Source organism: Pipistrellus kuhlii, unplaced genomic scaffold (assembly GCF_014108245.1).
Source record: "Pipistrellus kuhlii isolate mPipKuh1 unplaced genomic scaffold, mPipKuh1.p scaffold_m20_p_10, whole genome shotgun sequence".
NCBI classification, from domain to species: Eukaryota; Metazoa; Chordata; class Mammalia; order Chiroptera; family Vespertilionidae; genus Pipistrellus; species Pipistrellus kuhlii.
In genome coordinates, this window is record NW_023425405.1 from 25,515,261 (window position 1) to 25,527,176 (window position 11,916).

At 47.1% G+C, this 11,916-nt stretch overlaps 1 non-coding gene across 1 annotated transcript; it reads right to left on the reverse strand.

Moving 5' to 3' along the window:
- Positions 1-4,271: 4,271 nt before the first annotated feature.
- LOC118714631 lies at positions 4,272-4,345 on the reverse strand. Its single transcript, XR_004986635.1, has one exon. It is a non-coding gene; the product is annotated as a small nucleolar RNA SNORD93 (small nucleolar RNA).
- Positions 4,346-11,916: the final 7,571 nt, after the last annotated feature.

Genomic DNA, 11,916 nt, shown 5'->3' on the forward strand with positions numbered 1-11,916 from the left:
CAGAAATGGAGCGAGGGGCTGAGAACGAGGTACAGTGCTCCCTGAACTGCCTTATGGGCTTCATCCATGTCATCATCATGTTGGCCCCGTGCCCACAGCAGCTTGGCATGCTGGTCTTCATCTGCACACTGTGTGTAAGCACAGGGCATTGGATGTAGTTTCTTTACACAAGGAAGTGTAAGATTAAAAATGCCCACACTCTGCAAAGATACTTCATCTTGGGAGGTAGGTGGCATCTGACTGCTCAGAGCTCCAGGAACACTGGCCCTGTCTCATTGGTTCCAGTAATTTCCCTGCACTGCTCCTGGGGCCTGCCTTGTCCTCTGGCTACACTGGAGAGCAATCGTGTCTCTGGTCACCTTTAGCCAATAACACCGACTGTATTCAGTGCACGTTTGCAGTGATGGACACCTGCCAGGACTTGAACGGGGGTCTGACTCATGGCGTGCCCATTCACTGAACTCGGATTCCAGCACACAACCTGAAGGGTTTAATTTTGCCAACACGACTCACTGTTTCCAGGTTTTTATTGTTCTTTGGGCTCTAAAATTAGAAGCTTCTGGTCAATGTTAAAACCAGAGCGGTGGAGCTTGGTCCCAGTTCCTTGGGTGTGGGTTCGTGTTCTGCAGCTGGTTTGTGAACGTGCCTCTGATGTGCCCAGTGCCCCGCAGGAGCCTGGAAGCTCCTTGTGGAAGTAGAATGTTTGGGTGGTCTCTGGACTCGGGCCAGGACGGGGGTCTGGCAGTCCCTCAGTGGACCTGGCCGAGCCTCGCCTTAGCTGTCAAGCCAAAACTTCCAGTTCAACCAATTCTGATGAAGAAAAACACTAGTTTGCAGGGAGCTAATTCTGAGTTTCTGGCCACTTTAAACAGTCAACACGAAAACTAGCATTTGAGGAGCCTGGAAGAAAAATCCTTGTAGCTCTTCACTTGCAGTCTTGGGCTGCTGTCCTGTAAATGCTGATATAGGAGCGAGGACACAGGCCTCCGTGCAGAGCTCCTTTCTGCATGTGGCAGTCACATTTGGGGAGTAGAGGTGAAGGGTACCGCAAGACAACTGGCCCCTTGCAGTAGATAAACTCCACTTAGGGGGTCTTCCAGTCATGGCTGCATAGTCCCAGATTGTGATAAACCCCTCTATCACAAAATATTAAAATTGGAACTTTTTAGTTTATGAACACAAAGTAAATTTTGGAAAGGCAACCTTTTATGAGTACAAAGCAACAATAAGCCTTTCAAACTCATCTCTGGCTGTTTATCTGTTCAATTTCAACATGGCTTTGCTCTCAAGAGATGTTCTTTATCCCAGACTCTGGCTTGATCATCAGCAGAGTAGGCCCAGCCTCAGGGCTCACTAGCCAGCTGACCTGACTGCATGTGTCCACTATCTCTACATCCCTTTCATTATCTGGACAATCTTCTCTGTTCTACTTCTTCATGGCACTTGAGATCATTAAGTGGGAGAAGGCATCTTCTCATTTGGGTTCTAAGGAGCCTGGAATGCAGATGGCCCTGCCCCTTTCTCCTCCTCCTCCTCCATTTAAAGCGTCAAGTGCTCAATGTCAAATCTGCCAACTGGTTCTCTTCTCTGGCTCCCAGGAGGCTCAGAGTGTAACTGGCAGAAGCCAAAAGCATAAGGTCAAATAGCTCGTTTTACACAATCCTGCTCTCTCCTTGCCAAGCTCACTCCCTCTTCTAATTATTTTACTGCTTGCTGTTTAAGCCACCTCAAGTTAGCCTGGAAATGTATTGGTGTTGTGTAAATAGCTATCATATAGTCTTTCCAGTTTGTTCTAACAGTTGAGCCTTTCAGTTATTGATTCAGAAATTATTGACTAGATGAAATTATTCCTTACAACATAAGTCTTCTAATCAATTTCATTTTACATGCTGATGTGGTTAAATTACATAGCGCAATCTCCATCAAATCAGGAGTCCTCTATCACAGAACTTAACACACAGGGAAAACAGCAAATATTTCCCGAATCATATACATATTTTAAGGTTTTAGGAATGTCAAAGAACATACCTTCGTTTGGAACAGTCATTTGAACTACAAAAATTTGCTTGCTTCTAAGAAACAAGAACTACTTGTTCTCAGGAACGCCATCGGGGCCATTGGAAACGGGCCTTCTTGAAATCAGATTAATGCAACGTGTGTACCTGAACTGGCATAGCAACCGTGTAACTGGGATACTGGGCAAGTCACATCTGGGGAGATTAGTGACTGGAGCCCACATTTTCAGCAAAACCATAACCATTAGCATAACACAGTATTTCAATCCCATTTTCTTTTATAGTCTCTTCATGCCCAAGCCTCTCCCCTAGAATTAATAAATCCTCTTTGAAAACACTCAATTCAAGTCAATTCGCTTGTTTCTCAGGGAACCTTGAGCACAAAGGAACAGCCTGGACTTGTAATAGTCACGCTGGCATCTTGCCATTACTGCTTTCGCTCTTAACACACAGGCATGTGCTGTGCCGGAGGGCATGCCAACTGCAGAACACACGTGGGCATGGCTCCATTCATCCCGATTTCTTTGGTGATGCTAGGCTACTCACCAAGGCACAGGACAACTGTTTCTGAGATGGAGCAGGGAATGTACCAAACCTGGAACCATAAGCGGACATCTGAAGGGCACTGCTTGCTCCTACAGAGAAGATGCCAAAGCAGCTGCTGGAAGCACCCTTAGTCACAGTTAGGCCTCAACAGCTCTGCAGGTTAGAGCTACTTACTGGAGTTATGGCTCACAACCAGCTCATGGCCCATCCCTCCTTTTAAAAGCATCTTTGACTATCCTAAGAGAAAGGGGGTGAGTTCAGACTGATTCTTCCAGGACTAACCTACGTGGCTTGATTATCCATAAAGCTTTGAGATCAACCCACGTCAGATTACTTAGCAGCACCTCTGTTCATTTCCTAGTTCACTGGCTAGCCAGTATTGGCCAAGAGCATGCAACATTTTTTTCCGAAGGGAAAATTGCCAATATGGAAAGCAAGACAATCCCAGGTAAAATAATTTTCACACTCCACTTTCTGCTACTGTGTGGCCACTAGAACAGATTATTGAGATTGAGGGAGAAGGGCCACACCACAGGTGAGATTTAAAATGCAACTATTAAAGAAGTGTTGCCCCAAACACTCATAAACAGAAATGGTATATCCTTGATAACTGAGCCAACATACACCTCTTGGTCCTGTTTCTCAGGTTATTTATTGTGAACCACACGAGTCACTTATGTGATTCATACTCCAAAGTGATTTCGATGTGTTTGCCACTTCTCACATCTCAGGAAGTCACTCAAGTGCTGACCCAGGACTATCTTCCCCAGAGACTGCATTAGAAATGTCATTAAGACGCCAGAAAGGGTAAGTTTTTAGTCATGTTTATTGGAACAATTTACATTCAGTAAAATTCACACTAGATCAGACCACTGCATAATAACCAGCGTAATCAAGATGTCAATTATTGCCCAGGCCTCTCCACACCTCTAGGAATCCCATCAAAAGGGTCACATTTAATCATTAAAGTGTTCTATTGTACATACAGCATTTTAGAAAAATCTGTAAGCCTATAAAACCAGGATTTTAAAAGGATAACCTGGTAAGGAAAAAATCTTTACAGTCAAAAGAATAAAATTTTAAAATAACTTTGTAAATTGAAGCACAGTGGACAAAACTGCCTTAAGATAAGTATAGAATACCCAGTCTGGTTACTGTTCTAAGCTAGGGCTGTGGAACAAAAACTGAAATAATGGAATTGAATTCCCTGGGAATTCTCTGTGGGGCAGACACATGCTCTTACAGAAATCTGCCCCCCACCCCCAGAATTCACCCCTGCTGTTAGCATGAAAGGGACACAAAGAAAGCAAAAGCCTCTGTTTTGCATATATCAACCATCACCTGTTCAGATACACCTTTATCTACTTGAAAAGCTTCTTTCCCACACAATTCTGTCTCTCCAGCAGCGCCAGCCCTGTAAAAAAAGTGCCACCAGAGGTAATTAGATCAGCAATTACTAGCTAAAACATGACATTAAGAAAACAGCTTACCAAACTCTGTATATAACAGAACTCCCCACTCAGACAGTCATGGTTTGACTTAAAAACCACATTTTTAAAACTCAAAATTCTATGTTATGCTAACAATTCATCTCCACCCTTTTTCAATCTCAAAATAGTAACCATTGGAAAAATATTTTTAAAGATTAAATGTCCATCACTTAAGCATTCTTTTTAAAGTGGGGAGGGATTTAATAAATTCCTACTAGTTTGGCCTCAGGTAAATCCTTTAACCCATCAGAGCAAGGGCATATCCCATCAGGTTAGAGTTCTCATCCTTGGCCAAGAATTCTACTCGACTATTTAATCATAGCTTAATCCAAATTCTCTCCATTTACCTGAAGTTTGTCAGCATCTTGAGCTGGACTGAGCCTGGTAGGAAAGTAAGAAGAACAACGTTAATAATATCATGTGATGACTTTCTGTTTTGATAAATAATGTCTTTCATTGTGACCATGTACTAGCACATTGTTTTAGAATAAAGAGCTACTATTGAATAGAATCCCTATTTTTAAAAAAGGGACAATCTCCAAATTTCCTGACACTTGGGAATCACCTAGATTTCCAGCCAGGAGTAAAATGAAGTGAAATGCATTCCTGTAATCTGGAAATCCATTTAACAGAATGTTAGCAGCCACCGCTTTTCCAGTTTCATAGCATGGAATAATAATCAACTTTAGAAAAAATAAACATTATTGGCAGCAGTTATCTGCCTAGAAGCGGGGGGGGGGGGGGGGGGGGGTTAGGGGGGGAGAGACAGCTCCATAGCTGATTTGGCTCAGTGGATAGAGGTCTGCCTGTGGCTGAAGGGTCCTAGGTTCAACTCCTGGTCAAGGGCACATGGCGGGTTGCAGGCTCGGATCCCCCAGTGGGTGGTGTGCAGAGGGCAGCTGGATCAGTGATTCTTATCATTGATTTTTCTATCTTTCTCCCCCTCCCTCTGAAAATATATTTAAAAACAAACAAACAGCTTTAATGGATTTTAAAACCAAAGGAAGCCAGCCACTTGTTTGCCCAGAGCCAGAGGCCAAAGCGTTGAGAGCAGGCATCCTCCCTCTCCCTCACTCAGCTTCCACAGCCCTTAAATAGCCGCAGGCTGCCTGGCTGTCAGTACATGTCTTTCTCAGATGGACTTGTTTAAACAGTGTGGCTCCTAAGGCAACGGTAAAACAAAGCCTGGCCATGGCATTGCCCTGGGAGGTGGTGCTCCTCACCAGACACAGAGGCGCCGGGGCAGCAAACGTTGTCCATGTGCTTAGAATACAGCCTGCAACACTCTATTTCCCTCTCTGAGAGCATGATAAAAATAGACGTGCAATGGTTGCCTCATCAGTAAGAGGATCTTTCACAACTGAGGCCAACGCCTACCCCACACAACCTCCCATTGCAAACCAAGATTGCTAAGTAGTAACTCTGAGGGCTCCAAGGACTCCTTCCCTCCCTCTCTCTGCTCTAAATTTAGACTTTTCAACTCGGATACTAACTTTCTACAGCAGTAAGGACGGAGTAACGAACCCTTCCTGTGCGCACTGAGCTGAAGAGCCTGCCCCAAACTTAGCGCTTCCTGGAAACTAACCTCCCCCGGGGGGGCAGCCCTGGAGTTTGTCCTGGTGGAACCCGGGGCTCAGATGTTCTCCCAAGACTGGCCTGCCACGCTGGAAATGCTACCCGCTCCCGCAGGGTTCACCCTAGACCTTTATTAAAGCCCAGCCACCGTGGCCACGGGAGGCCAGCTGTGGCGGGAGAGTGGGCGAAGTTACCCCGTTTGCTGCCACCACCGTCCTGACCCGGCCCCGCAGGGAAGCTCAGAGGTTCCAGACCTGGAGCAGCCGCTTCCTAACCTGCCTGCGCCCGGTCATCGGACCCTGGGCGCGCCGTGCGCCCCGAACCAGGACACCGCCCCGGCCTCGGCGCCCCCGCCCGGGGAGGCCAGTCCTCGAAATGCTAAGCTTTCCACGAAAAGACGGTCTCAGCTCCCCGTGGGCCGAGCCCTGGGGCGTCGGGGCCACCGGCAGGAGAGGTGCCAGGCTCCTGGGCACTGGGGAAAGGGGGCCCGAGGCGCCACGAGGGAGCGTCCCGGGGAGGGAGCGATGCCAGCACCGCGATGGGGACCCCACCCAAGTGGGCTCCATCCCTGGAGCTGGCAGCGTCCCTCCCGAGGGGTCCCTGAGCTGAAGCCGATCCCCGATCTTGGCGGCACAGACGGGACAGGCCCGGGACGACAAGGGCACCCCTAGCCTAGGGTTATCGGGGAGACCCCACGGCCACGTGGCCGCCCCGGCGTCGAACCAGTCGGGAGCCACTTACCCAAGTCGCGCGCCGCGGCCGAAAGGGGAGGGCGCCGGAGGAACCAAGTTTAAAAGGGGCCTGAGCTGTCAGCGCCGGAGGCAGCCAACCAAAAAGTTGCCCCAGTGCCCCTCCCGGCCCAGCATCCGCCCCACCCAGCACCCCCGCCCCTCCGGGAGGCCTCGCGTGCCCCCTGCCGGGCGGCCTGAGACTGCAGACTCCATCCGGAGAATCCATCCCTGACCCCTCCCTGGGTGTGGTGTCCATTTACCTCCCTGCAGGTTCCATGCAGCGCCCGACATTCAAATAATGTTAGGTATCCGCCGCGCCCCGAATATCTATGCCTTTCTTCCCTGGGGTGGCTGCTGGTCACACAAGCCCTGGGGGACGGACGGGGCCCTCCCCAGCCTCGCTCTCACACGGTGGCGTTTTATGTTTAACCTGCCCTTGGAATTTTGACATTTGGGGCTTCCTAGAAACTGGAGAGCTTGAGATCATTTTGGTTGGAGACTGTTCAGCAGGTATGTATAGAGAGCAGACTCTGCCAGGCGTTGGGGTGTGAAGTTCAATGACAAACTGCCCCTGGTCTTTTTTTTTTTTTTTTTTTTTTTAATATATTTTATTGATTTTTCACAGAGAGGAAGGGAGAGAGATAGAAAGCCAGAAACGTCGATGAAAGAGAAACATCGACCAGCCGCCTCCTGCACATCCCCCACCGGGGATGTGCCTGCAGCCAACGTACATGCCCTTGACTGGAATCGAACCGGGACCCCTCAGTCCGCAGACAGACGTTCTACCACTGAGCCAAACCGGTTTCAGCGGACCCTGTTCTTAAAGAACAAAGTGAGGTCCATCTGCTGACAGGAGCCCACATAGGGTGCCAGGGACACACTCAAAGAAGCCAGCCCGTTGGGGGGTGGGGGCTGGGGGAAAGGGGACAGGGGGATCAGTGAAGGCTTCTCGCTGGAGAGGGTACCTACACTGGAGGTAGCCTTCCCAGGAGGAAGCTGACAGCACATCCAACATAGGCGAGGGGGATCAGAGGCCAAGGGAGTTGAAGAGCCAGAGTAGAAGGGATTTGATAGGTCATGCAGTGGTTCTCAACCTTTCTAATGCCGAGCCCCTTTGGGGGTCACCTCATGTTGTGGTGACCCCCAACCATAAAATTATTTTCCTTGCTACTTCGTAACTGTAATTTTGCTACTGTTATGAATCGTAATGTAAATATCTGTGTTTTCCGATGGTCTTCCGATGACCCTGCTAGCGGTTCTCAACCTGTGGGTCCTTTTCTCTGGGGGAGTAGACTGGCCTTAGGCTCTTCTCCCATGGCAGAGTTGTCATGGTGATAAAATAGAAACTCCATGAGGACTCCTCACGGAATCCCCAGAATTCTGCCTCATTAGTGCCGGGGTAAGTGGGAAATGACTCAGGGAGAGAGATGTGCCATTTATCCTCCATTTGCGTTTATAGTTGGGTATACCCAATACAGCTCTTCTAGGCTCACATGGTACCTAGCAGTGGTGGGGTCTTACCCAGGCCACCTTGAGTGTGCCTTTATCCCTGCATTCCCAGTCCTTGGTCTCTAGGGCTTGGTGCCGTCCGTGGATGTCCCCTCTTAGTGTGTATTTGCCGTCCTTTTTAGAGCAGGCATCCCAGGGCATCAGGTGTTGGGCACCTCTCTGCTGGTAGACCCCCCCTCCCCTCCCCCGCTCGCGTCCCCCCACTCCTCACCCACACGTCTGACCCTGTTTCTCTGCAGAGGAACTTGTGTTGGATAATGCCTCTAGCCTCTGCCCACACGCTCCTCATTCCCTTCCAGAAGAGAAGACATTCCAATAAAATCCTGTGCTGACATGATTTTGGAGAGCAGGCAAACCGGGGTAGGCTTGTTGGCGTCCCTCCCCTGCCTGTCCCTGTTCCCAGTGAAACAGGCCAAGATTCTGCCCTTCTCTGATGGGAGGGGAGACAGGGGACAAGAAGTGATCACGTGGAGGAGCCCCTCCCCTGTACCCCTGCGTTTTTTCCCATAGTCCACACCAAGTGGGAGATTGTTTCTCATTAACCCTGCAGTAACGTGATCTTGTATTGACCTCCAAGGACTCATCTTTCTCAAAGAACAGCAAATCCATTACAAAGATGTTGTTAGCTGTGAGGATTCACGTTCTTTTTCCTCCCCTCAGTGCCCGGGGCCAGTATAAGAAAATGGTCACTCCAGGTCTGGACTGAGAAGGGGGACAGAACGGACAGCTCTAAAGATTCCATCTTATCAGTTGGAAAGCTAACACTTTAATTTCCATTCCGTGTCTTATGCCTGAGTGGGTTCTGTGCACGGAAGGGAAGGAAGCACATTATGTATGGCCCTTCCCAAACCCTGCAGTTGCCTGATCCTAAGACTCCCTGGTTCTCTACGGACTAGCATTAGACATAGCGAGGGTGTTTGCTTTTGCAAATTAATGGGCCCATTCATTCTCTTGTCTTTGTGTTTAGTGCAAATTTATTGTGTTATTGTAGTGTAGAGTCAGAAGATAAAGCAACGACTGACATTATGATTTTAATGATCACTCCAGTTGGGTAACATTTTAATTGGTGTCATTGGGCTGTTTGCCACATGCGGGGTTTCGGCCCAGCAGCCTGCCTTTTCCAAGCAGCTGTAGGCTTGTTTTCAAGCCAAGAGAGAATGTCTGCCCTCCCTGGGGCATATTGGTTTTATCTGCCTAAATAAACGGTTGCTGATCCATGAGGAACAGAGACTGTGCAGAAAAGTCTCTGGAAGCCCCGGAATACAGACCCCCACTTGGGTGCAAACATACTTTTTTTCCTTTTTAATCCTCCTCCGAGGATATTTTTTCATTGATTTTTAGAGAGTGTGGAAGAGTGAGGAAAAGACAGAGAGAAATTTTGATGTGAGAGAAACACATTGATTGGTTACCTCCTCCATGAGCCCTGACCAGAGCCTGGGCTGGGAAGGATTCTGCAATCAGCTATGTGCCCTTGATTGGAATCAAACCCAGGACTTTGCAGTTGACAGGCTGACACACTATCTGCTGAGCCAAACCAGCCAGGGCCAGACATTTTTTTAAATTCCCTCTCAGGTTTTTTTTTTTTTTTTTTTTAAACCAGAGTGCTGTGGGTCACAATACTTCTAAGAAATATATGATAAAGTAATATTAAAAAAAGAAATATATGAATTTATAGTGTAAAGTAGAATTCTATTTAATTACACATTCAATAAATTAAATATGCCACTTTTATTGATAAGAGTAATCTGGTTTGTTGTACAATAATTAAAATAGAAACATACTTTAATGCCACATCTTTCTGCAACTAACCTCTCATTTCATTGTTTCTCTTTGTAGCAAAACTCCTCAAAAGCATTGTCTATGCTTGCCTCCAATTCCTCTTCTCTCTTTTTCTTTTTTTTTCCCCCCTCTGAATTGAATTATATTGGGCAGCCTTTGAAATGGTCCCCAGGGCCCCTTCTCCTGTTATGTATGTATGTCCTTGGGTGATTCCCAACCCCTTGAGTGCTGCCTGGGCCTAGTGAATTTCTTTTTTAAGGAATAGAATCAGCAAACGTGATGGGATGGCATATGAAAAGATGCTTCACATCACAGGTCATTAGGGAATTACAAACTAAAACAATAATAATATACTGTTATACTTTATTAGAATGGCTAAATTCCAAAACACTGATATCATCAATTGCTGGTGAGGATGTAGAACATCCATGCAAAAACTTGCAGATATTTATCATAGCTTTATTCACAATTGCCAAAAGCTTGCAAACAACCAAGATGTCCTTCAATGGGTGAATGGATAAATGAACTGTACATCCAGATGATGGAATATTGTTCTGTGCTAAAAAGAAATGTTCAGTCCTTATTCCTGGTGGCCAAGACATGGAAACAACTAAAGTGTCCTGTGATAAGAGGACTGGATAAAGAATTGTGGTACACATACACAATGGAATACTACTCAGCCATAAGAAAGGATGAAATAGCGCCATTTGCAACAATATGGATGGACCTTGAGAACATTATGCTAAGCGAAATAAGTCAGTCAGGCCGAAACTCATTTGGCTCAGTGGATAGAGTATCGGTCTGCGGACCAGGTTCAATTCCGGTCAAGGGCATGTACATTGGTTTCGGGCACATCCCCAGTAGGAGGTGTGCAGGAGGCAGCTGGTCGGTGTTTCTAGCTCTCTATCCCTCTCCCTTCCTCTCTGTAAAAAAACAATAAAATATATATATTAAAGAAAAGAAATAAGTCAGTCAGAAAAAAGCTAAGAACCATATGATTGCACTTATATGTGGGATATAAAACTGAAACTTGTGAACACAAACAGCAGCATGGTGGTTGCCCGAGGGAAGGGGTTATGGGGGAGAAAGTGGTCCTAATATAAGGTGACAAGAGAAGATATGACTTGGGTGGAGGGTACATGGTGCAATCTACAGATCTTGTAACATAGAAACCTACATGTTCATGTTGACCAATATCATTCCAATAAGTTTAATAATAAAAAATAAAAAAGCTCTATCAAGAAAAGACATGGAGAGAACTTAAATACACATTATGAAGTGAAAGAAAGCCAATCCCAAAAGTTTATCTACTGTGGGGACCGGTTTGGCTCAGTGGATAGAGTGTCGGCCTGCAGACTGAAAGGTCCTGGGTTCGATTCCGGTCAAGGGCATGTACATTGGTTTCGGGCGCATCCCCAGTAAGGGGTGTGCAAGAGGCAGCTGATCGATGATTCTCTCTCATCGATGTTTCTAACTCTCTATCCCTCTCTCTTCCTCTCTGTGAAAAATCAATAAAATATATTAAAAAAAAAGTTTATCTACTGTGTGATTCCAAGTATATGACATTTTGGAAAAGGCAAGCATTTAGTTTAATCGTGTGTGTTGCTCCAGGACAATGGAAAGAGTTCTTTTATCACAGCTTGAGGAAAATAGTCTCAAATTGGCCAATTCCACAGTGTTAATACAGTCACTGGGGATATAATGCCTGTAGTCTATTTAGGAAGAATGTCACATAAGTAAGTATTGATAAATCAACCAGAGAGTTGGCGGCACCATGAGGAAGTGCTCATCTTGCCCGGACAGGGGCCAGGAGCAGAACAAGGAAGATCACCCCTTGGATGGACTTAAAAAAAGGGGGTGTGGGAAGGCATTTCTGGCAGAGGCGACGGCAAGAGGTAAGAGAGAATATGGTGCCTTCAAGGAACAATGGATCTTTAATCTCTTCTCCTAAAACCCAGTCCTTCTGAATATAATGCTTCTTCCATGTCGCGCAGGGGACACGCGGAGATGCACTTGAAAAAAAATGGAGAAGCCTGTGAACAGAGGAGGGCGGAAAGAACGATGCCTCCAGAATCCAGCCATCGGCGAAAGGAGGCCATTCCTAAACCTGGAGGTGAACTTGAGCCTCGGACAGCCAGGAGACTCGACCACGCATGCGCCTTTGGTTGACAGCGCCGCGGCGGGCGCGAGGCGTGGTCCGGGCGATGAGTTACGACCTCTGCTGGCGGCGCTCACGACTCGTGCCGTAAAAGTCGGCGCGCGGCGCCTGCG